Here is a 25685-nt window from a genome sequence, read left to right as displayed (position 1 = left end):
AACTTGAATATCTCTCTGTACAGGGCTTTAATGCTGGTGCCGTTTGTTTCAAATGAAACTAGACTCAAAATGGAATCTGTACATATAAGGTATGTCGCCTAATTCTTTCTGGATAATTTATAGTAAATTTTAAAGTTGCGACAGGGAACCCAGAAACCATTCTGGCCCTGTCTCACAATAGCTTTAATATCTCTTAACCTGTAACTCCTATGACCATTTCGTTTCTTCCATAAGGAAATAGACTCATCAAGGTTCATTTACATAGCTTATTCACTATTTAATTCCATTCCTATGAATTTTGGTGATTTTTCACATTCACGCCACTGCAGCTGGCAGCATCTGTTTTAAGGTAGGTCTTACCTATTTGGTAGTCTCCATGAACCAACTAGTCTTGCCATACATAGGTTCATATATGATCATTTTAACCATGCCAATGGCTGATCATATGACCAACATTCCCATTTCCAATCCATAGCCACATCATGACACCAAATATATACATACAAACCACAATTAGTCTAAGTTCATGCTTCCCTTTTGAGCCATTTTAGCATGGCCGTACATACTTACATTACAACATATTTAACAAACAAGAGGTAGTCCTATACATGCCATCTCAAGTTCAACCAAAATTTATACCAAAATGGAGGCTTGATAGTGTGGATGACTTGACTTCAACGATCCCGAATCCGATTGCTATCGAGCGAAATCTAGAAAACGAGAGCCAAAGCAATGAGTAAGCATTTTTATGCTTAGTAAGTCTCAAGGAATATAATCAACTCTAATTACAGCAATACATTCACATAGTTAAATGCATCATTTCATTAATGCACATTCACATAATCATACTTACTTCACCATCCCAACTCTTATGTTCATACACAAATAACGGCTTCATTAAGGCCGATAACTCGTTCCATCATAGGAGCGGATATTCACACGCTTACTCCTAGCGCATAAAGCACACACCGCACTTACCTTGTCATTGGGAAATTTCACAAGTGCATTAGCTGAAATTTTCCAGCAAGCTTATAATTTTCAAATCACATACCTTGAGTTTAACCGGATGTCGCTACTCGATCAATCGCCTTCGGGACATAGCCCGGTTATGGTAACCCGCACCAAGGCCTACGGGACTTAACCCGGATATCACGATTTGCACAAATGCCTTCGGGTCTTAGCCCGGATAGAATGACTCGCACGAATGCCTTCGGTCTTAGCCGGATGTAGCCACTAGCACAATTGCCTTCGGTCTTAACCGGTTATAATTTCCAGCATAATTGTCTTCGGGGCTTAGCCCGGATATCATTCAATTTCTCATGCACACATACATCAATAATCATTGGACATACATATTTCATTTTCGTTACTAAGGCTCAAACACAATTATAATCATTAGCATATTCGCCTTGGACTTAGCCCGGTGGAATTCAAATACTCATACACACATAATCAATAATCATACACATCCATATTTCATCTCACATAATTCAAGTAAGGTCACTTCTTGAAGACTTACCTCGGATGTTGTCGAACGGCTTTTACGGCTATTCGATTACTTTTTCCTTCCCCTTGTCCAATTGTGGCCCTCTTAGCTCTTGAGCTAATTCAAACAAATTCAATTTATCAAAACCTCATTGTGCTAGCTTATGGCCGAATATGACAAGGAATTTAAATGGTCATATGGCCACCCTTTAGCTTGAATACACAATGGTCATGCACATTTTATACTACATCAAGCAATTCAATACAATTTATTCGAGCATCAAGGAAAAGCTAAGGCCTTCAATAGGCTACCCAAGGCGAATATTCATGTACATGTTGAGGTCAATTTTGCACTTAATACCTCACAAAAACAGCATGCAATTTACTAATTAATGCTTTGCACATTGTGGCTCAAAACTTATAATATAGCATCAAGCACTTATATGTGTGCTAGGTAGAATTGTGCTTGCAATTTCACAAGCATTCTTCCACATTTTCTTCTTTAAACCAATATATTCATCACTTAGTTCATAACCAAACATAATGTGCAATCATATATATGCATATATGAGCATGGCGAATTTTCAAGGTGTCCATAGCCATCCAAAACACAAATTTTAACTAACATGCAAGAAGCATGAATCATGCTCAAGAATGCATCATGGCGAATATGACAATCATGCTCCTTTTCAATTTCAATCATGATAAAACAAAGAGAAAACTCAAAATCTTACTCAAGAGTAGACAATCCATCATTGCATGCATCATCATCAAGCTTCACACTTAGCATGCAATGGCTTTATCACCATAACAACTTTGGCCAAATACCATTTCCATGGCTTAACAAAGATTTGAGCCATGGCTAACATGCACATCAAGTTAGCAACCAAAGCATGCATGAAACTCCTAACACAACCTCATACATACCTTAATCTTGATGCAAACTTAGCCAAATCTCCTTCTAGATCTCTTCCAAACCAAGCATGAAGCAAAAATCCTCCTTCTTCCTTAGTTTTGGCTCAAAGAAAGGATGAACAAAATTTTTTCTTTCCTTCTCTACAACTCACGGCAATGGGGGATTACCACACTCACACACATTTTTTTTTCATTTTTTATCACCCATACACCTTTGTTTATTATTTCACCCTAATGCACCAACAAAACATGTTTCATGACATGTTTAGCCCATCCTCCTTGTCATGGCCGCCACCACCTATAAAGGGGGAATTTGACATGCAAGTCCATTATTTTGCATGCATGCTTTAATTAGTCATCACACATTTCCTATCATACTTTCAAAGTTCATTACTAAGTCCTTTCTTGTGGAATTCACCCTTATAACACTAAATCAATCATCATAAAATGTCATACATGAGCACACACATATTATAGGCATCAAAATAAATTTTAATTATTTTTATGCCTCGGTTTTGTGGTCCCGAGACCACCTTCCGACTAGGGTCAATTTTGGGCTGTCACAACTCTCCCCACTTAAGAAATTTTCGTCCCCAAAATCTTACCGTAAATAGGTTTGGATATCGCTCTTTCATAGAGTTCTCGGTCTCCCAAGTAGCTTCTTCTATCCGTGCTTGAGCCATAACACTTTTACTAGCGGAACCCACTTGTTTCACAACTCTTTCACTTCTCGTGATAGGATACGAATCGGTTCTTCCTCATAACTCATATTAGCTTGAATTTCAATTTCGATGGACTAATCACGTGCGATGGATCGGATCTATAGCGTCGAAGCATCAAACGTGAAAGACATCGTGAACCTTTTCGAGTTCGGGGGCAAAATCAAACGATATGCCACCGGATCGACTCGCCGGATATCTCATATGGCCCAACGAACCTCGGGCTCAACTTGCCCTTACGGTAGAATCGAGTATCTTTTTCCAAGGCGATACCTTGAGAAACACTTTATCACCCACGATACTCGATATCCTTACGCTTCAGTCCGCGTCGACTTCTCGACGATCGGAGGCTATCTTCGACTTTCACGGATTACTTTCACTTTCATTCAGCATCCCTAATCAAATCCACCCCGAAAATCTTGCTTTCACCGAGCTCAGTCCAAAACAATGGTGTACGGCATTTACGACCGTACAAGGCCTCGTAGGGTGCCATCTTAATACTTGATTGAAAGCTGTTGTTGTAAGCGAATTCAATCAATGGCAAATACCGTTCCCATAAACCACTAAACTCGAGGACGCAACATCTTAACATATCCTCAAGTATCTGAATTATCCGCTCGGATTGACCATCGATTTGGGGGTGAAAGGCGGTGCTGAAATGCAACTTGGTACCCAAAGCCTCTTGTAATTTTTTTCCAAAATCGCGACGTAATCTTGGGTCTCTATCCGACACGATAGAAATAGGCACCCCATTCAATCGAATAATTTGGGAGACGTATAATTCTGCCAATTTATCGAGCGAAAAATCCGTGCGGACAGGGATAAAATGAGCAGACTTGGTCAGTCTATCAACAATGACCCAAATCGCATCTTTCTTACTTGCCGACACTGGTAATCCAGATATAAAATCCATTGTCACTCGATCCCATTTCTATTCAGGTATCATGATTGGCTGAAGTAATCCCGATGGCACTTGATGTTCCGCTTTCACTTGTTGACATATCAGACACCTTGAAACAAATTCGAAATATCTTATTTCATACCGCCACCAAAATTGGCGTTTGGTCATTGTACATTTTAGTACTACCCGGGTGGATTGACATTCGACTCATGAGCCTCGCTCAAAATCATCGAAACAAGTTCAATCCTTGGAATACATAATCGACCCTTGAACGTCAAGCGGTCATTGTCGTCAATCTGAAATTCGATTCTTCATCCAAACACATTCGCTCGCTTAGCGACCAATTCAGCGTCGACCTTTTGAGATTCAAGTATTTGATGAATCAATAATGGTTTGGCCTCTAATTCGACTACTAGCACCTCCTCGGGTGAAACGGATAAATGAGCATCCATCGCTCTCAAAGCGCATAAAGGCCTTGCGACTTAAAGCATCGGCCACCACGTTGGCCTTTCCCGGGTGATAATCAATGCTGAGTTCATAGTCTTTCAACAACTCAAGCCAACGTCGTTGTCGCAGGTTTAAATCTTTCTGAGTCATCAAATATTTTAGACTCTTGTGGTCCGAATAAATATGACACCTTTCTCCAAACAAGTAATGCCGCCATATCTTCAAGGCGAACACTATGGTCGCTAGTTCAAGGTCATGGGTCGGATAGTTTCTCTCATGCGGCTTTAGTTGTCTCGACGCGTAAGCCACAACTCGACCTTCTTGCATCAACACACAACCTAACCCAAGCAAGGATGCGTCATCAGATATGACAAACTCTTTACCGGACTCACTGTACTAGCACTGGGGCCTCGGTTAAACAAGTTTTTAGTCGATCGAAACTTTCTTGACACGTTCGACCACTCGAACTCAACATCTTTTGGAGTAGTTTCACATCGACGTAGCTATCATCGAAAAACCTTTCACAAATCGTCGATAGTATCCGGCAAGCCCCAAAAGCTCCTAACTTCGTAACATTCCTTGGAGGTTTCCAATTGACTATGGTCGAAATTTTGTTCGGGTCCACCTCGACACCGATCGCGGACACCACATGCCCCAAAAAAACTAACCTCTTTCACCAAAATTCACATTTACCGAACTTTGCGATATAATCGCTTATCTCGTAAGATTTGCAACACTAGCCTCGGTGTTCGGTTTCATCTCTCGAATTGACCTAAATGTCATCGATAAATACAACTACTGAACCGATCCAAGTATGGTCTGAAAATTCTATTCATTAAATCCATAAACACCGTAGGGCATTAGTGAGCCCAAACGGCATCACTAGGAACTCATAGTGACCATATCTCGCTCAAAGCGGTCTTGGGTACGTCCAATCTCGGATTCGCAATTGATAATAGCCCGATCTCAAATCTATTTTCGAGAACACCGAGGCCCCTTTAGTTGATCGAACAAGTCATCGATACGTGGCAGCGGATATTTGTTCTTTATTGTCGCTTTATTGTCGACGATAATCGATGCACAATACCGGGTTCCATCCTTCTTTTCACGAACAACACTTTGCGCACCCCAAGGCGAAAAACTCGGGTGAGCAAAACCTCTATCCACCCATTCTTGCAACCGAGCTTCCAACTCCTTTAATTCCGTTAATGCCATACGATACGGAGCTATCGAAATTGGAATGGTACCGGTACCAATTCGATGCCAAATTCTACTTCCGAACAGTGGTAAGCCCGCAATTCTTCTGGGAAAACATCCGGTATTCACAAACCACGAGCACAGATTCGGGTTTCTTTTACGATTCCTTGTCATCGAAAGCACGTCGCAAAGGTACGCTTCGCCCCTTTTCTTACATATTTACGGGCCAACATCGGCGATATTACACCGGCAACTCCTTTAAGTCCGTAGACTCAACCCGTATTATCTTCTTATTCGAGCTCCTTAAATCGATAGTCTTGCTCTTTCAATTTACAACCGCATCGTGCATGGTCAACCAATCCGGACCAAGAATAACGTCGAACTCATCGAACGGCAAAAGCATCAAGTTCGCGGAAAACAAGAACCTCGGAACACTAGGGACTTTTCTTGCACACTTTGTTGACAAGCACGTAATGACCCAAGGGTTTGACACCGAATTACAAACTCGATGAGACTCAATAGGAAAAGTCTTCTTGGATGCTAAGGTTTCACATATATAAGATTGAGTAGAACCAGGTCAATCAAAGCAATCACATTAGTATTGAAAAGAGTGAAAGCACCGGTAATGACATCCGGAGAGGCATCCTCGCGTCGCGTATGGCATAAGTCCTCGCAGAGCACGAGCCTCGGATCTGATGGTAGCATCTCTAGATCCTCTCGACCGCCAACGACATTGCCCATATTTCTAGGTGGCCTACCTCGAGCAGCGATGAGTACCCGAGTTTCCACTCGACTCACATTCTGCTCAAGCATCCTCGGGCAATCCTTCCTAAAGTGGTCGGCCGATCCACACTTATAGCGGAGCGATCACGAAACCAACAGCTCCCGAATGCCATTTGCCACAATGTTGACACTCCGCCTCTCTCGGCGATCATTTCCACCATCGGCGATCGAAGTGACTCGTGTGGTCACGGGGGTCGATCGCGTCCTCGTCTAGAAAAGCCCAAAGCCTCTAGACCGGTTCACATCATCTCGAAATCTCTTGATTGCTGTTGAAGAGACTTTCCGAGGACCTCTTCGAATTCTCCGGTTCCCATATCAGCTTTTTGTTTCTCCTTTCTAAGCTCTTCGACTTTACAAGCTCGCTCAACAAGTACTACGATCTCTCGTATTTCGAGAATGCCAACGAACATCCTTATATCATCATTCAGCCCATCCTCGAGCGTTTACATAATAGCTTGGACGAAATGCATTCTCGCGTGTACGGCTAAGCCTCACAAACTTTCGTTCAGTGTCGATTAGCGGACATAGAACCTTGCTTAAGATCAAGGAATTCCCTCGCTTTTGGTCGATGAATCTCGACTAATATACTTTTTTGAGCTCGGTTAGAAAGAATTCCCAAGTCACTTGTTCTCTAGGCACCACAAGTCGAGTACTCCACCAATAGTAGGTGGAATCACGTAGCAAGGAGATGGTACACTTTAAGCACTCATCGGTGTACAAGATAGCTCATCGAGCACCGGATAGTGTTGTCCAACCAAAATTCAGCTCGTTCGGCATCATCATCATCCGTAGCTTTAAATTCAGTGGCCCCATGTTTTCGAATCCTATCGACTGGGGGCTTACTTGACCTTATTTGGTCAGTTACCAGAGGTATTGTATGTGCGGGGGTTGCATTTGTCGGGAATGGAGGTTGTGGGACAGCCGTGTTAGTTCGAATGTATTGATTAAACCATTCGTTCATCACACTATAAAAGGCTTGCCTAGCCTCATCATTCGGATTGCTGGCCATAGGTTGAGAGTCCGCCGCGCTGTCCCTTGTAACGGAGCAGGCGCCACACTCTCCACATCATCAGCTATTGCTCGGTTGGGATCGGGATCCATTGCTATAAACAAACTCAAAGTCAAATTGTCAGAAATCACCACACTATCGATTCATCATTTAATGGCATGTATAGCTAGACCCCAAACACCTCACGGTAGTCCTAGAATCGACTAAACCGTGGCTCTGATACCAATAAAATTGTAACACCCCGAACCCGAGACCATCGCCGGTGTCGGACACGAGGGGTTAGCAAGCCAAGTTCACTTGTTTTGCCCATCCATTGGACATTTCCAGTCAGGCTGGAAAAACTGCGTCACTGTCGCCTTAAAATCATATCTCGAGTTTCAAAACTCGGAAACTGGTTTCGTAAATTTTCCTGAATTTAGACTCATATATCCATCCATGGATTTATTTCTAGAATTTTGGTCGGGCCAATTGGTACAGTTTATTAGTTAAAGTCACCCATGTTACAGGGATCGACTGCTCTGACCTTCGCGCGGTATAACTTGAATATCTCTCTGTACAGGGCTTTAATGCTGGTGCCGTTTGTTTCAAATGAAACTAGACTCAAAATGGAATCTGTACATATAAGGTATGTCGCCTAATTCTTTCTGGATAATTTATAGTAAATTTTAAAGTTGCGACAGGGAACCCAGAAACCATTCTGGCCCTGTCTCACAATAGCTTTAATATCTCTTAACCTGTAACTCCTATGACCATTTCGTTTCTTCCATAAGGAAATAGACTCATCAAGGTTCATTTACATAGCTTATTCACTATTTAATTCCATTCCTATGAATTTTGGTGATTTTTCACATTCACGCCACTGCAGCTGGCAGCATCTGTTTTAAGGTAGGTCTTACCTATTTGGTAGTCTCCATGAACCAACTAGTCTTGCCATACATAGGTTCATATATGATCATTTTAACCATGCCAATGGCTGATCATATGACCAACATTCCCATTTCAATCCATAGCCACATCATGACACCAAATATATACATACAAACCACAATTAGTCTAAGTTCATGCTTCCTTTTCGAGCCATTTTCGCATGGCCGTACATACTTACATTACAACATATTTAACAAACAAGAGGTAGTCCTATACATGCCATCTCAAGTTCAACCAAAATTTATACCAAAATGGAGGCTTGATAGTGTGGATGACTTCGACTTCAACGATCCCGAATCCGATTGCTATCGGCGAAATCTAGAAAACGAGAGCCAAAGCGGCGGAGTAAGCATTTTTATGCTTAGTAAGTCTCAAGGAATATAATCAACTCTAATTACAGCAATACATTCACATAGTTAAATGCATCATTTCATTAATGCACATTCACATAATCATACTTACTTCACCATCCCAACTCTTATGTTCATACACAAATAACGGCTTCATTAAGGCCGATAACTCGTTCCATCATAGGAGCGGATATTCACACGCTCTTACTCCTAGCGCATAAAGCACACACCGCACTTACCTTGTCATTGGGAAATTTCACAAGTGCATTAGCTGAAATTTTCCAGCAAGCTTATAATTTTCAAATCACATACCTTCGGAGTTTAACCGGATGTCGCTACTCGATCAATCGCCTTCGGGACATAGCCCGGTTATGGTAACCCGCACCAAGGCCTACGGGACTTAACCCGGATATCACGATTTGCACAAATGCCTTGGTCTTAGCCGGATAGAATGACTCGCACGAATGCCTTGGTCTTAGCCGGATGTAGCCACTAGCACAATTGCCTTCGGGTCTTAACCCGGTTATAATTTCCAGCATAATTGTCTTCGGGGCTTAGCCCGGATATCATTCAATTTCTCATGCACACATACATCAATAATCATTGGACATACATATTTCATTTTCGTTACTAAGGCTCAAACACAATTATAATCATTAGCATATTAGCCTTGGGACTTAGCCGGGTGGAATTCAAATACTCATACACACATAATCAATAATCATACACATCCATATTTCATCTCACATAATTCAAGTAAGGTCACTTCTTGAAGACTTACCTCGGATGTTGTCGAACGGCTTTTACGGCTATTCGATTACTTTTTCCTTCCCTTGTCCAATTGTGGCCCTCTTAGCTCTTGAGCTAATTCAAACAAATTCAATTTATCAAAACCTCATTGTGCTAGCTTATGGCGAATATGACAAGGAATTTAAATGGTCATATGGCCACCCTTTAGCTTGAATACACAATGGTCATGCACATTTTATACTACATCAAGCAATTCAATACAATTTATTCGAGCATCAAGGAAAAGCTAAGGCCTTCAATAGGCTACCCAAGGCGAATATTCATGTACATGTTGAGGTCAATTTTGCACTTAATACCTCACAAAAACAGCATGCAATTTACTAATTAATGCTTTGCACATTGTGGCTCAAAACTTATAATATAGCATCAAGCACTTATATGTGTGCTAGGCGAATTGTGCTTGCAATTTCACAAGCATTCTTCCACATTTTCTTCTTTAAACCAATATATTCATCACTTAGTTCATAACCAAACATAATGTGCAATCATATATATGCATATATGAGCATGGCGAATTTTCAAGGTGTCCATAGCCATCCAAAACACAAATTTTTAACTAACATGCAAGAAGCATGAATCATGCTCAAGAATGCATCATGGCGAATATGACAATCATGCTCCTTTTCAATTTCAATCATGATAAAACAAAGAGAAAACTCAAAATCTTACTCAAGAGTAGACAATCCATCATTGCATGCATCATCATCAAGCTTCACACTTAGCATGCAATGGCTTTATCACCATAACAACTTTGGCCAAATACCATTTCCATGGCTTAACAAAGATTTGAGCCATGGCTAACATGCACATCAAGTTAGCAACCAAAGCATGCATGAAACTCCTAACACAACCTCATACATACCTTAATCTTGATGCAAACTTAGCCAAATCTCCTTCTAGATCTCTTCCAAACCAAGCATGAAGCAAAAATCCTCCTTCTTCCTTAGTTTTGGCTCAAAGAAAGGATGAACAAAATTTTTTCTTTCCTTCTCTACAACTCACGGCAATGGGGGGATTACCACACTCACACACATTTTTTTTTTCATTTTTTTATCACCCATACACCTTTGTTTATTATTTCACCCTAATGCACCAACAAAACATGTTTCATGACATGTTTAGCCCATCCTCCTTGTCATGGCGGCCACCACCTATAAAGGGGAATTTGACATGCAAGTCCATTATTTTGCATGCATGCTTTAATTAGTCATCACACATTTCCTATCATACTTTCAAAGTTCATTACTAAGTCCTTTCTTGTGGAATTCACCCTTATAACACTAAATCAATCATCATAAAATGTCATACATGAGCACACACATATTATAGGCATCAAAATAAATTTTTAATTATTTTTATGCCTCGGTTTTGTGGTCCCGAGACCACCTTCCGACTAGGGTCAATTTTGGGCTGTCACACACACTATCAATAAACACATAATGGCATGTATAGCTAAACCCGAACGTATTACGGTAGTCCTAGAATTGACTAAACCGTAGCTCTGATACCAATAAAATTGTAACGCCCCGTACCCGAGACCGTTTCCGGAGTCGAACACGTGGTGTTAACGGACTTAATTCATTTACTTACACAGTTCATTTTAAAATTTCCAGACAAGTTGGCTAACTGCATCACAATTACTTTAAAATTCATATCTCGCGTTCCAAAACTCGAAAACCGATTCCGTAAATTTTCTCTGAAACTAGACTCATATTTCCATCTACAAATTTTTTTCTAGATTTTTTGGTTGAGCCAATTAGTACAGTTTATTAGTTAAAGTCTCCCCTATTTCAGGGTTTGACTACTGTGACCTTCATGCATTACGACTTAGATATCTCCCTGTACAGAGCTTCAATACTTATGCCGTTTGTTTCTAATGAAATTAGACTCAAAAAGGAATCTATAAATATAAAGCATGACTTCTAATTGTCTCTAGTTAATTTATGGTAAATTTTCAAAATCAGAACAGGGGATCCAGAAAACGCTCTGGCCCTGTTTCACGAAAACTTAAACATCTCATAAAATACGGCTCATATGGTCGTTTCGTTTCTTTCATATGAAAATAGACTCATCAAGATTCGATTACATAATTTATTCACTATTTAATTCCATTCCTACTATTTTTAGTGCTTTTTCAAACTTATGTCACTGCTGCTGTCAGCATCTATTTTAAGGTAAATTTTACCTATTTCCTAATTTTCCATGAATCAAATAGCAAATTGACATACATTATTATCAAGGGTAATCCCGATTAGCCATGACGTACATAGCACCAATAGGACCATGATTGGCCATTCCAATGGCTAGTCATTACCAAACATTTCCACACCACTTAATAACCATATCACAAGACCATAATGTTATACTTCGAAATATACGAGCCATTTTCGCATGGCTATCTGAATACACATTACCAAAGGGTACTTAATTAACAACAAGGGTCAGCCCTATACATGCCATTTTCAAAATTGAACTAAAAGAGTACCAAAAAGTGGCTTAGATAGTGTGGATGACTTGACTTTGACACTTTCGAGTCCGTAGCTGACGAACAAAATCTATAAAACAGAGAATCAAAGTAACAGAGTAAGCATTTTAATGCTTAGTAAGTTCTAGTAATGAAATTATTTACGACTAAAGTATAGCGTTCATATGACTAAATGAATAGCTGCATATACGCATATTCCCAAAATCATACTTACTTCACACTTCAACCAGTATACTCATACACAGGGGATCAAACTGAACTAAAGGTCGGAAGTTGCTAATCAATAGAGCGAATACTATCTAAAAAGGAATTAACTTTTCCGATGCATATACGAAACATACCTTATCGTTTGGATTTTATGAGCGTATTAATTGAAATTATTACAGCAAGATCGCTCAATTCCAAACCCAAGTACCTTCGAGATTTAGCCGGATATAGCAACTCGCACAAATGCCTTCGGGTCTTAGCCCGGATGTAGTCAATAGCACAAAAGCCTTTGGGACTTAGCCCGGATATAGTCACTAGCACAAATGCCTTCGGGGCTTAGCTCGGATATAGTCAATAGCACAAATGCCTTCGGGACTTAGCCCGGATATAGTCACTAGCACAAAAGCCTTCGAGACTTAGCCCGGATATCATTCGAATAATCATGCACATATATCAATAAATCATGACACATCCATATTTCATTTTCATTACTAAAGCTCAAACACAAGACACTTATCAAACCTTACCAATTTCGGCTCAATAGCCACATACAAAGAGCATGATTTTGATTGGCTTTATAACATGATCTCTATACACATTCGGCTACCCGTCACAAGTATAACTAATCACCTCAATATATAATTCAAGTAGAATCATTATATCACCGTTTATTTGTTATGCTTATATGTCATGACTTAATCAAATCATAAACTAAGTTCCATTACTCAAAGACTTACCTCGGATATTTGGTACAGTTGTGGAATGGCTACTCGGTTACTTTCTCTTTTCCTTTATCTGAAATTGCCCCCCTATGCTCTTGAGCTTAAGTTCAACAAATTTTAACTAGTCATTAATCGACTATTCAAGTATTACTTTCAGAATATAATACATATGGATTCGACTTTCACACATATAGATTATAGTAAGCTTTATAAAAATCAATAAATAATTCATTAGCAAATTTTCATTAATGTTTACAATATAATTACAACATTTTAGCACCATGGCCGAACACCTCATGAAGTTGCTAAGACCCGTCCTTTTCAAATTTTCACACACACTCACATCCAATCCTTTTTATTAAGCACTCAAACTCAATCATCTTCATGCCTCATCACTACAACATCAAACACCAACCAAGAAAGACAACATACATGGCCGAGTATCATCTCCATCAAATAGCAAAAGTTTAAACCATGGGCTAGGTAGAATTTAAACTAACAACTAAAAATATGCATGAATTTCATGGAATAACATCAAACATACCTCAACCTAGTTACAAGCATGGCCGAACTTCTTCAAACCTTTCTTTCTTTCTTTTACTTGGTTTTTCGGCCAAGAAGAACCAAACTCTCACTTTGTTTTCATCACCCCCCAATTTCCATTACTTTATTACTAACCTTTTATTTTATTATTTCTAACACAAAATATTAACACAAAATGTTTATAATATGTTTTAACCCATAGCATGGCCGGCCACTACCTAAAATTTTGGGTAATTTGACATGCAACTACAAGCATTTTCTAACATGAATTAATAGATCCTTATAGATTAACCTATCACATTTCAAAAGTGTCACACATAAGTCCTATTAACTAAATTCACATGCAATCGACTAAATCAAAGCTTAAAACTTTCACACATTGATATTCACATATTTTAGACAATAAATATTATACTCAAATACTTCGGTGACTCGGTTTAGCAGTCCCGAAACCACTTTCTGACTAGGGTCAATTTAGGGCTGTCACATTACTTATTTGATATGTGTATTCGGTCATAAAGGTGTACATGAGGAAATGTTAAATTAATTGTATTAAATTGCTTAATGTGATTAAAAATGTGTATGACCATTTTGTATTTGAGCTAAAAGTAGCTATATGATCTATTAAATTTCTTGTCATATTCGGCCATAAGCTAGCATGATGGGACTTTAATAAGTTAAATTTGTTTGAATTAGCTCAAGAGCATAGAGAACCAAGGTTGGACAGGGGAAAAGAGAAAGTAGTTGAATAGCCGATCCGAGACTGTTCGAAAATATTCGAGGTAAGTTTTAAATAGTTAAACATAAATAATATTCGATAATGACATGACATATTATGAGAATTAAGTATTACTTGTAATGTATGTATATGGCCGAATGGAAAATATAATATGGAAGTAAAATGTGATATGCTTTTATGATGATGGGACTTTAATAAGTTAAATTTGTTTGAATTAGCTCAAGAGCATAGAGAACCAAGGTTGGACAGGGGAAAAGAGAAAGTAGTTGAATAGCCGATCCGAGACTGTTCGAAAATATTCGAGGTAAGTTTTAAATAGTTAAACATAAATAATATTCGATAATGACATGACATATCATGAGAATTAAGTATTACTTGTAATGTATGTATATGGCCGAATGGAAAATATAATATGGAAGTAAAATGTGATATGCTTTTATGATCAAATGATAAGTGTTAGATGAATATGAATGAGATGTTATGTGTAAACTATCAAATGATAAGTGTGAATGATGAAATGAAATAAAAGTGAATAAAATGTAGGATGATATATTCGAATGATGCTAGTACCTAATTTGGTGTTATTGTGTTATATGAAACTTGTTGATTTGAATATTGTACAGTACTATTCGGGCCTTTGAGCCTAGCAGGCTATGATGCCGGTGAGATACTATTCGGCCCTTTAAGCCTAGCAGGCTATAATGCCGGTAAAATACTATTCGGGTTTTGAGCCTAGCAGGCTATAATGCCGGTAAAATGATATCGAGCTTCAATCCTAGCTGGCGAAATACCGGTGGATGAATTCGGGTTTAAAACCTAGCAAGCTAAATGTCGGTGATTTGATAAAAGTCTAATACTAAGATACCTCATGTTAGAATGACAAATGAATACATTCAGTACGTTAAGTTGGCCAGGTACGTATTATGTACTTATATGTGAGTTTGATTTGAATTGAATCATAAATGTATAATCTGATACATATGTGAATAAATGTTATAACTATATCTATGATCATGATACGTTCGATCAAGGTGTGAATGTAACACCCTGATTTTCGAGATTTTTTGGGTTTCTATGATTTTTGGTAAATTTTGAAATTTTGGTGTTCGGAATATTGGAATTGTGTTTAAATGTGTTAGTGGGTCTTTAGAAGGCCCAAGCCTAAGTTAAACGCGGTAAAATATCAAGGTTGGATTTTAAGTGAATAGGAGACTTGGTTAAGTGGGCTTTTAAGAAGAACTTCGTAAATTATGACGCAGATAAGGCCTTGGTAAAGTGGCAAGGTGGCGCGACTAAGTTCCTAAAAAAAATGGAGTCTAGGAAGGAATTAAAGGTCCAGGGTTCAAGTTGCAAGGTAGGCATATAGTTACTTTTTAATTTTAGGCATGTGTTGTGACAACCCGAATTAGGGCCTAATCGGAATAGTGGTTTCGTGACCACAAATCTGAGATAGAAATAATTGTTTTATAATTATTTTGGGGTTTATGATATGATTGCATGATTGTGTGAAAATTTCGTGATGAAATTCTATGCCTAAAGTGCTTAAATTGAAAGTAGGGACTAAATTGAATAAGTTGCAAAATTTGCATCCCAGAAGTTTTTAGTATGAAATTGTTTTGGAATATTAATTAGGAGGTCTTAAATAGCAATTTGACCAATTTTAAGTTCATGGACAAAATTAGGACATGGAAGGAATTTTGAAAGTTTAGTAAGGAGGGCATTTTGGTCATTTGGATATTAAATGAAATAAAATGGGAAAAATAACACAAAATTGATCATCATCCTCCTTAGTTGCTGCGAATTCTCCTCTCTCCATAGCTAGGTTTTCTTCAATTTTCAAGCTCCATAGTAAGTGATTCCAAGCCCGCTTTTAATGTTCTTTACGCTTTTGGAATCCGGAAGCTCGATTAAGCTTATGCTAGTAATAATTTAACCTAGGGTTCACATTTGGAAAAATACCCATAGGTGAAATTTGTGTATTTTGATGTTTTATGATAGAATATGAGGTTTTAAATTATGTTAAATAACTTGTGCTACTCGGTTTTAAGTGAAAGCGAGTAAAACAAAGATAATCGGTAAAAATACCTATTGTTCATAACTATAGGATAGAGTGAGAATTTGATGTTGTTGTAGAAGAGAAAATGTTCAGCATAACATAAAATATAAGAATAAGGGCTGAAATTAAATTCCCACCTAGGGCAAAATTGTAATTTTGAAAAGTTAGGGGCAAAATGTAATTTTTCCATGATGTGATTTTGGCTTGAAATAAATAGTATGAGTATTAAATGAGCTAAATGTGTTATTATAGATCAAGAAAGACGCGAATTGATCTCGAGCGGGGAAGGAAAAAGTTTTGGACTAAATTGCAAAATTTCCACATTTTGCACCAAGGTAAGTTTGTATGTAAATATTACAATAATTTCATGTACATTCTTATATTTCAGCCTATTATATAAATATACTAGCTGATGTTAAAATATAAATCGACTATTGGAAGAATGGAAATAAATATAGAGAGAGATATCCCGGTTGAACATTCGGAGAGATCGAATGAAATATAGGGAGCGTAGCTAGGTCACATGTATGATGCTGAGTGCACACCATGTGTACAAGAAAGCTACGAGACACCCTGTAGTAGCTAGGTCACATGTGTGATACGAGATGTATCCCAAATAAATGTAGCTAGGTCGCATGCGTGATTCCAAGTGAAGGACACCATGTAGACAAGAGAGCTACGTGAAAGATAAATGTAGCTAGGTCGCATGCGTGATTCCAAGTGAAGGACACCATGTAGACAAGAGAGCTACGTGAAAGATAAATGTAGCTAGGTCGCATGCGTGATTCCAAGTGAAGGACACCATGTAGACAAGAGAGCTACGAGACAAATCGGTTGGGTCGCATGAGTGGTACTAAGTGTTCACCATGTGTACAAGAGAGCCGAATTAAACGAAGTATGATGGTGGGGCTATGTGCTGAAACCATTAAATAACGAGGATTGATCCGAATTGTTCAACGGGATGGTTTTGTGGTGATATTGTGGTTTGGACCTACACTTATGGTGAATGAAATGTGGTGAAAATGATTTGTGGTATATACATATATAAGATAAAATGAGGTTAGCATAAAGAATGTGTGAAAGAGTGAAATTAGCATTAAAACTGTTTTTAGATGGTAGCAGTGACGTGATTTTGAAAAATCACCAAAAATAGGAGGAATATAATTAGAGGTTGAATGAGATGTGAAATTAAAGTTTAATGATTCTACTTTCATATAAAAGAAACAGAGCAAGCAAAGGAATTCTATATTTTGAGATATTTACAATTGTATGTGACTTGCTCAGGATGAATACGTGATCCCCTGTTCTAACTTTGAAAAATCATTAAAAATTGTACAAAGCAAATTAAGAAATATAGTTTACATGCCTAAATTCCTTATTGAGACTAGTTTTAAATGAAACAGACTTCAGGGTTGTTGGAATTGTGTACTGAGAGAAATTTAATTTTTAGTGAACAGAGGTCAGATCAGTCGAGCTGTGTAACAGGGGAAACTTTAACTAATAAACTGTACTAATCGGTGAACCAAAAATTATAGAAAAAAATTAGCAAGAAGCTTTATGAGTCTAGATTCAGGGAAATTTTACGGATTTGAATTTCGAGTTTTGTAACTCTAGTTATGATTTATTTAGTGAATATGACGCAGCAGAGACAGCTTAATCAAAGTGGAATGAATAGTGAAGTTAAAGTAGATATACTTGAATTGTTGTGTAAACATGTTAGATTTTTTTTTAATTAGTATTTACATACTTACTTACTAAGCTATAAGCTTACTTTATTTCTCTCTTTTGTCTTATAGTGTTCTTGACTTGCTCAGAGTTAAGGATCGTGAAGATCTACCCGCACTATCATACTTTAGGGTGTTTGAACTAAACGTTTTGAATTATGGCATGTATAGTAGGCTTAATTATTTTGTTACGTGTCATATTTGTCTAGGTTTAAAATATTAGTTCTGATTACTCGACCAGCTAATTTGTACAAGCCATTAAAGTTGGCTAATATTGTTCAAGACATATATTATACGATGCACTATCAAATTGGATGACATATTTATATTTCGGTTATGTTTAATGGTATGTGTTATGTTCTGGTAATACCTTGTATCCTGTTCCGGCGACGGTAACGGGTAAGGGGTGTTACATGTGCCGGGCATGTGATCACTTAAGTGAATTTTGGCAAGGGCCTTAGGGAGGTTGGGCCGATTGTTTTAGTTGATATTAGGGTTAGGTCCTTTTCTTTTTCTGTCTTGGAGCATTAGGGTTAGCCACTTGAAAGCTTTCAGTGCCATTCATCCTTTCTGAGTTCTCACAAAAATCGAAAATGCAAATTCCTTCTCCTTGGTGCCGATTTCTTCTTCCTCTCTTTTTCCTCCATTTTCTTTCTTCCTTTTTGCTTTTTCTTCTAGCCGAAACCTTCTGATCACCTTACTCACCTCCTCTGTCAATCTCATCCTCCACAAAACCTCCATAGCCGATTGCCATAAAAGCCGAAATCCCAAAAACTCACTTCTTATGCCAATTTCTCCAAGCCAAAATCCTTCAGTTACTTTTGTTCTTTTTGATCAACTTTCATCTTCTCTAAACCCTTAGTATTTGTCGGCAACATTACTTCAAAGTTATAGCCTCAAATCGTCATATTCTTCATCACTTAAAAAGCCAAAATACCATAGATTTAGGGACTTATAGCCGAAACTTTAGATCTCGTGGATTCGAGTTCTACTATCGTTTAGAGGATAGATCTGCATCAAATCTGCGTAGAAATAAAAGAGGAATAAGTGTGTCTTCTAGACTTAGATCTAGTCATCGGTTATCGGCAAAAAGGTAAGATTCTAAAGGCTTTAGGGGCATGGTTCGAATATGGGTTGCTGAATATTGGGATTGATTGTTGTGGGTTGCAATCTAAGAATTGTGGTAATCAATTGTAGGACATCGTAAGGGATCTCAGTAGCAGTCGTCGCGAAACAGGTGTGTATCGAACACCCTCTCATAGTTCAATTCGGCAAAAGCCAAAATGCTGAAATTTCGGCATTTCGTGGGCTTGTGAGTGTGCGAGTGCTCACAAGACATTTAGAAATCATTAGATCTGAAATCGCAAAGTGGTATGTTAGTCGTGTGTGAAATTTCGTGCACTTCGGTAATTGGGCCTCGATAGGCTAAAACTGGTCCCAATTAATAAATAAAAAAATAATAAAAATATATAATATAAAAAATAGGCAATAAGTATGTTCTGTTAGACTGTAGAATCAAAACTGCTTAAACTGGTAAACTGGTCATAAAACTTGAATTAAATGGGCATAAATTGCTAATGGACATTGTAGGGCCCATTAGGGGTTTTAGGGCCCAATGGCTAAAATTGGGAAATTGAGATAAATAAATTATTGCAATGACAAATGGGCTAGTAAGAACCGTAACATTTATGAGAACCTTTAAAACTGATAAAAGTACTGAAATACCTTTATAGGTGGAAAGTTTATAGTTTTACCCCTAGGAGCAAAATTATTGATATACCCCTAGGGTTAAGGTTGACCTGAATGCATGTTTGACTGTTACTATTTACTGCATGCCATGTTATTATTGTCTGATGCATGGGACTGGGTTATTGATGGAAGAAGTACTGAAAGTGGCTTGACCACGAACTAGAGGCTTTACCTCAACTTACTGATATCTAAGCAGCTATGCTGCTTGTGGAGTGTAGGGTTGGGTGGGTTGAGCTATTCCCCACATGGAGTGGAGGGCTCGTACGGGTGGAGTGTAGCGGTTGGTTATAGGATGGGTTGGGCTTGCATACACAAATATGTTTGTTCTGTTTTGGAATGGGCCTATGGGCCATACTGTTATCTGAAAAGGGGCTAAGGCCCAGTTTATCGTATTCTGAAAAGGGCTTCGGCCCAGTACCCGCAATTTTCAGAATAGGGCTTAGGCCCAATGGGCTTGAGCTGACTTGGGCTTTGGATGGGATTTCCATATACATTGAGTTTTCCAAACTTACCCTCTTTCTCTTCCATCCTTGCAGGTGAGCCCTAGTTGGTGGACTTGGAGCTGGGTGAGATTCAGAGCGGCCACGAAGATTAAATTTCTGGTTTTAAATAAGTTTCAAGTAGCTTCCTTTTAAATTTCACATTTATTTTTGATTATTTCTATTTTGGTTAAAGTTTTAATAAGGCCGCTCTATTATTTTTATTTTGGGTTTTTAAATTACTTAAATCATTTTCGACTTGAGATTCACATCACTTAAATTGATTCCTTGAAATTGGTTAACTCTGGGTTTATAAAAAATTAGTTGTTTCAAACCGACACGACAACCAAACGTCTTCAAAATGAAACTTTTCAAGGTGCAACAAAAGTCACAGTTTTCTAAACCCTTAACAATCGATAATGGATAGGACTCACACTAGTGAATCGGAATTTCTCTTAAAACTTCATTAATGGTTTTTGCAAAGCTCACCCAAACTTTAGTAAACTAGGTAACTTGGTTAGTGGTAAGGTAATGTGACACACCGGATTCGGCCGTAACGTCTAGGCTGGGTTTGTGGTGTTATAGTGAAAGTATGTGAAAGTATTTGATTTATTTATGTTATATGAATTTAGATTAAGTTAAATACGAATGCTAAATGTGCATTATGTGCTTATGTATATTAGGCCAAATGGCAATATGCCTAGAAAATGGCCTCTTGAGAAATTGAATGATCGAAGTAATTTTCTGAAATTCAACCTTTGAAAACCAAATCCACAACTGAGTTGTTGCAATTTGGCTCTGATACCACTAAATGTAACACCCCAAACCCGGCCTGGAAGTTTGGCTCAAATCTCGCGTGTCACATTGAAGTGTTTTTCGAAAACCATGTTTCCATTAAAAACCCTTCTTAATAATTAAAAACTTATACCCTTTTTAAACCTTGTTAGAAAACCTCAGCTAAATAACATTCTTAACAAATTTGTAAAAATCTTGCCAGTTGCAAAAGCTTAATTTAAAAATAATTTGGATACGTGATGTTTTGAACAATAGTAGTTGCTTTGGAAAACCGTGTTCTAATACTAGCAATTATAAGAACAATAAGTAAAATTTCAAATTTGAAATCCAGAAAATTACAACGGCTTTACTACAACCTACATAAAACATTTAAAAGTAATAATCAAAACTATAAAATAAACAGTGTGTGTGGCTTCCTCCGAGCCCGTCGTAGCTCCGATCCATTTAAGGCTGGAAATTACCTGAAAGGTTAATAAATGGGGTGAGTTTACGAAAACTCGGTGTGAAATCCCCTACTATAAAAAGGAACAGTCAGTCATATAAAAGAATTAAAAGTCTGGCCCCAGCCTTACTTACAGTTTCAGTGTCAATTGGGCCTTAGCCCACTATAACAGACAGTACTAGATGGGCCTTAGCCCATTACAGAATAAGAAACATTATCAGAACTAGAATCAAAATGAGAATCAGAATCAGGATTAGGTGACAGAATCAGAATCAGAATTAGGTGACAGAATTAGAATTAGGTGATGTAATTAGAATCGTAATCAAGATGTGCAATGTAATCAAAATCAGAATGTGAATGCAATCCCAACTCAATCCAGTCGTATACACCTCCGTACCAACCTTACACCATGTGGGGAGACTGCTCGACCCACCCAATTGCTACACACCATAGAAATTGCAGTGTGGCTGCCAGATATTGTGACGATGTCACCAGATACATATATTGTGGCTGGGCCACCAGAACAGATATATATATATATATATATATATATATATATATATATGTGGCAAAGCCACCAGATTGTAGCGAGGCTGCCAGATATTGTGACGAAGTCACCAGGACAGATATATGTGGCGAGGCCACCAGATTGCAGCGAGGCCGCCAAAATGCTTCCTCCATCAATATAACCCGTATCCCATACAACAGATATACATGTCATGGCATACAACATACAGAATCAGAATATCATGCCCATATTTGAATCAAACAATCACAGTCAAGTCATTCATATCACCAACATATATTCACAATCAAATCCACAACCACACAAATTAAGTCAGTCACTTGCCGACAAGGGCAAAACAATCATTTAACACCCTAGGGGTAAAATGGTAATTTTATAAATCGAGGGTAAAACAATAATTCTGTAAATCAAGGGTAAAACAGTAATTTTGTAAATCGAGGGTAAAATGGTAATTCTATAAATCAAGGATAAAATAGTAATTTTATAAATCGAGGGTAAAACAGTAATTCTGTAAATCGAGGGTAAAACAGTAATTCTGTAAATCAAGGGTAAAACGATAATTTTGTAAATCAAGGGTAAAACAGTAATTCTATAAATCGAAGGTAAAACGGTAATTCTATAAATCGAGGGTAAAACGATAATTTTATAAATCTAGGGTAAAATAGTAATTCTATAAATCGAGGGTAAAACAGTAATTTTGTAAATCAAGGGTAAAACAGTAATTCTGTAAATCGAGGGTAAAATGGTAATTCTGTAAATCGAGGGTACTTTGGTAATTTTACAAGTCGAGGGTATTTCAAGAATTTTACTGTGTCGAGGTATTTCAAGAATTTCACAAATCGAGGTATTTTGGTAATTTTACAAACTAGGGTATTTTGGTAATTTTACAAACCAGGGGTATTTTGGTAATTTTACAAACCAGAAGTATTTTGGTAATTTTATAAACCAAGGGTATTTTGGTAATTCTACCCTACAGGGGCATTTCAGTAATTCTACCCTACAAGGGTATTTCAGTAATGCTAGCCTATAGATATGAGTTTCACATAGTCCAACCCAATATTTACTACACAATCAAACAACTTATCCAATTGGGCCCATAGGCCCATTAGACCCACATGGCCCCTTTCGGCCCATCGTGGGCCGAAGTAGCCATCCTACAGCTAGAGTAGTGAGAAATACACACCTGATAGGAGACTGGAGTTAATCCGCGCTCCGAGCACTCTTAGCCGACGCCCAACCCAAACGAGCACGCCATGAAGCGAAAGGGATCAGCCAAGAAAGGTACCTTTACTCTCCTCATGGTTCTCTCTATTTAAAGCCAGCTTCGCATCCACTCTTATGTTAGCTTCCCGATGTGGGATCCCTCCATCACCAGATTTTAAAACCAACACCAACTCTTGCTGTCCCAACATAGCAAAATAAATGCTCTTTGATTGCCATGAGTTTCGAACCCTAGACCTCCTTGCCAACTCTATGACGCCACCTTCCTGCCTCTTATGTGGCGCTACTTTGCCACTAGACCACAAGGCTTTTTGTGGCACATTTTCCCCAACAATATTCTTAAGGCCTACCTACTACACCCAGGGTTTGATTCACCTTAAACTAAAATTTTTGCTAGAGTCCAGATTTGAACCCAGGACTTCTCCAACACTTCTCAGCACACTTAACCACTAAAACAAGCCTTCATTAACGAAATTTACATGCACAACAAAATATTATAAGCTGCCTTCCACCGCTCCCATGCTCAAGGCCCAAAACTTCTAGGCCCAAATTCAGGGTGTTACAGTATATCACATTAACCATCTCATGAAACATTCAAGTATGACATGTAAAATTAGTAGGTTTACAACCTTCATCGAAATGAACCATAGCCTATGGCCATATACAAAATAAATAGGTATATCATTCAAGTCCTTACATTAGCTAGGTAAATGACACATATAACAAAACAACCAAGAATCCTATACATGCCATTATAACAAAATAAAGTTTCTATATATCAAAGCGAAACAGGTCAATAGTGTTCATAGTACTCCAACCGTCTTCCAATCTTCACGAGTCCACGAGCTCTGTAAGACAAGGGAAAAGAGAGGGGATAAGCATTTGCATGCATAGTAAGTGTAATATCCTGAATTAGGGCTTAATCGGAATAGTGGTTTCGTGACCACAAATCTGAGATAGAAATAATTATTTTACAATGATTTTGATGTTTATGATATGATTGCATGATTGTGTGAAAATTTCGTGATGAAATTCTATGCCTAAAGTGCTTAAATTGAAAGTAGGGACTAAATCGAATAAGTTGCAAAACTTGCATTCTAGAAGTTTTAGTATGAAATTGTTTTGGAATATTAATGAGGAGGTCTTAAATAGCAATTTGACCAATTTTAAGTTCATGGAAAAATTAGGACATGGAAGGAATTTTGGAAAGTTTAGTAGTAAGGGTATTTTGGTCATTTAGTTATTAAAATGAATTAAAAACAAAATTAAAAGCCAATTTTGTCCATCTTCTTCATTAGGCCGAAATTTCAAGGGTTCTCCATAGCTAGGGTTTGTTTCAAGCTTCCAAGCTCCATAGTAAGTGATTCCAAGCCCCGTTTTTAATGTTCTTTACGTTTTTGGAATCCCGGAAGCTCGATTGAGCTTATGCTAGCAATAATTCAACCTAGGGTTTATATTTGGAAAAATACCCATAGGTGAAATTTGTGTATTTTGATGTTTTATGATAGAATATGGGGTTGTAAATTATGTTAAACAACTTGTGCTACTCGGTTTTTAGTGAAAACGAGTAAAAAGGGCTTAATCGGCAAAAATACCTAATAGTCACAAGTATATGTTAGAGAGAGAATTTGATGTTTCCATAGAAGGGAAAAGTGATCAGCATGTTATAAAACATAAGAATAAGGAATAAAGTTTAATTCCCGAGCCTAGGGGCAAAAGTGTAATTATGCAAAAGTTTAGGGGCAAAAGTGTAATTTTTTTAAAGTTCGTATTAAATGCTATTTTGATAAATGTATGTATTAAATAAGATTAATTTGGTATTATAGATCAAGAAAAACGAGATTCAAGTCGTGATCGAGGAAAAGAAAAGATTGTGGACTAAATTGCAAAATCTTTATATTTTGGTACCAAGGTAAGTTCATGTGTAAATAATGTAGCATAAATGTTATTTTTAAGTTATTAATGTTAATTTATATGATATGCTAATTTTTAATCGTGAAATATTATGCTTTGTGGTTAATGTTGAGTAATATGCAAATTATGTTTACTAATTGATAAATATAAATTGTTACCGAGTATCGGTTCCGATATTCCATGGAAGACGGCAAATGTGAGATCGAGGGAAAAAGCCCGTTTGAACCTTAGGAATAGATTAGGATACAAGTGACATGTCACTAGGATGGTTGAGCATCCGAACTCGTTGAGTTGAGTCCGAGTTCACTTATGGATGCAAATGTCCGAACTCGTTGAGTTGAGTCCGAGTTCGTGAGATGTAACTAGGCATCCGAACTCGTTGAGTTGAGTCCGAGTTCATTTATGGATGCGAACGCCCGAGCTCGTTGAGTTGAGTCCGAGTTCACTTAGGGGCAGGTTACATGATTTCTTGATTACATATGTGGCACTTATGTGCAAATTATCCATGTATCCGAGTTATATTCCGATGTGTTCAATGGG

The sequence above is a fragment of the Gossypium arboreum genome, chromosome 10, assembly GCF_025698485.1.
Source record: "Gossypium arboreum isolate Shixiya-1 chromosome 10, ASM2569848v2, whole genome shotgun sequence".
Classification (NCBI taxonomy): Eukaryota; Viridiplantae; Streptophyta; class Magnoliopsida; order Malvales; family Malvaceae; genus Gossypium; species Gossypium arboreum.
Note: the sequence above shows the minus strand (reverse complement) of the source record.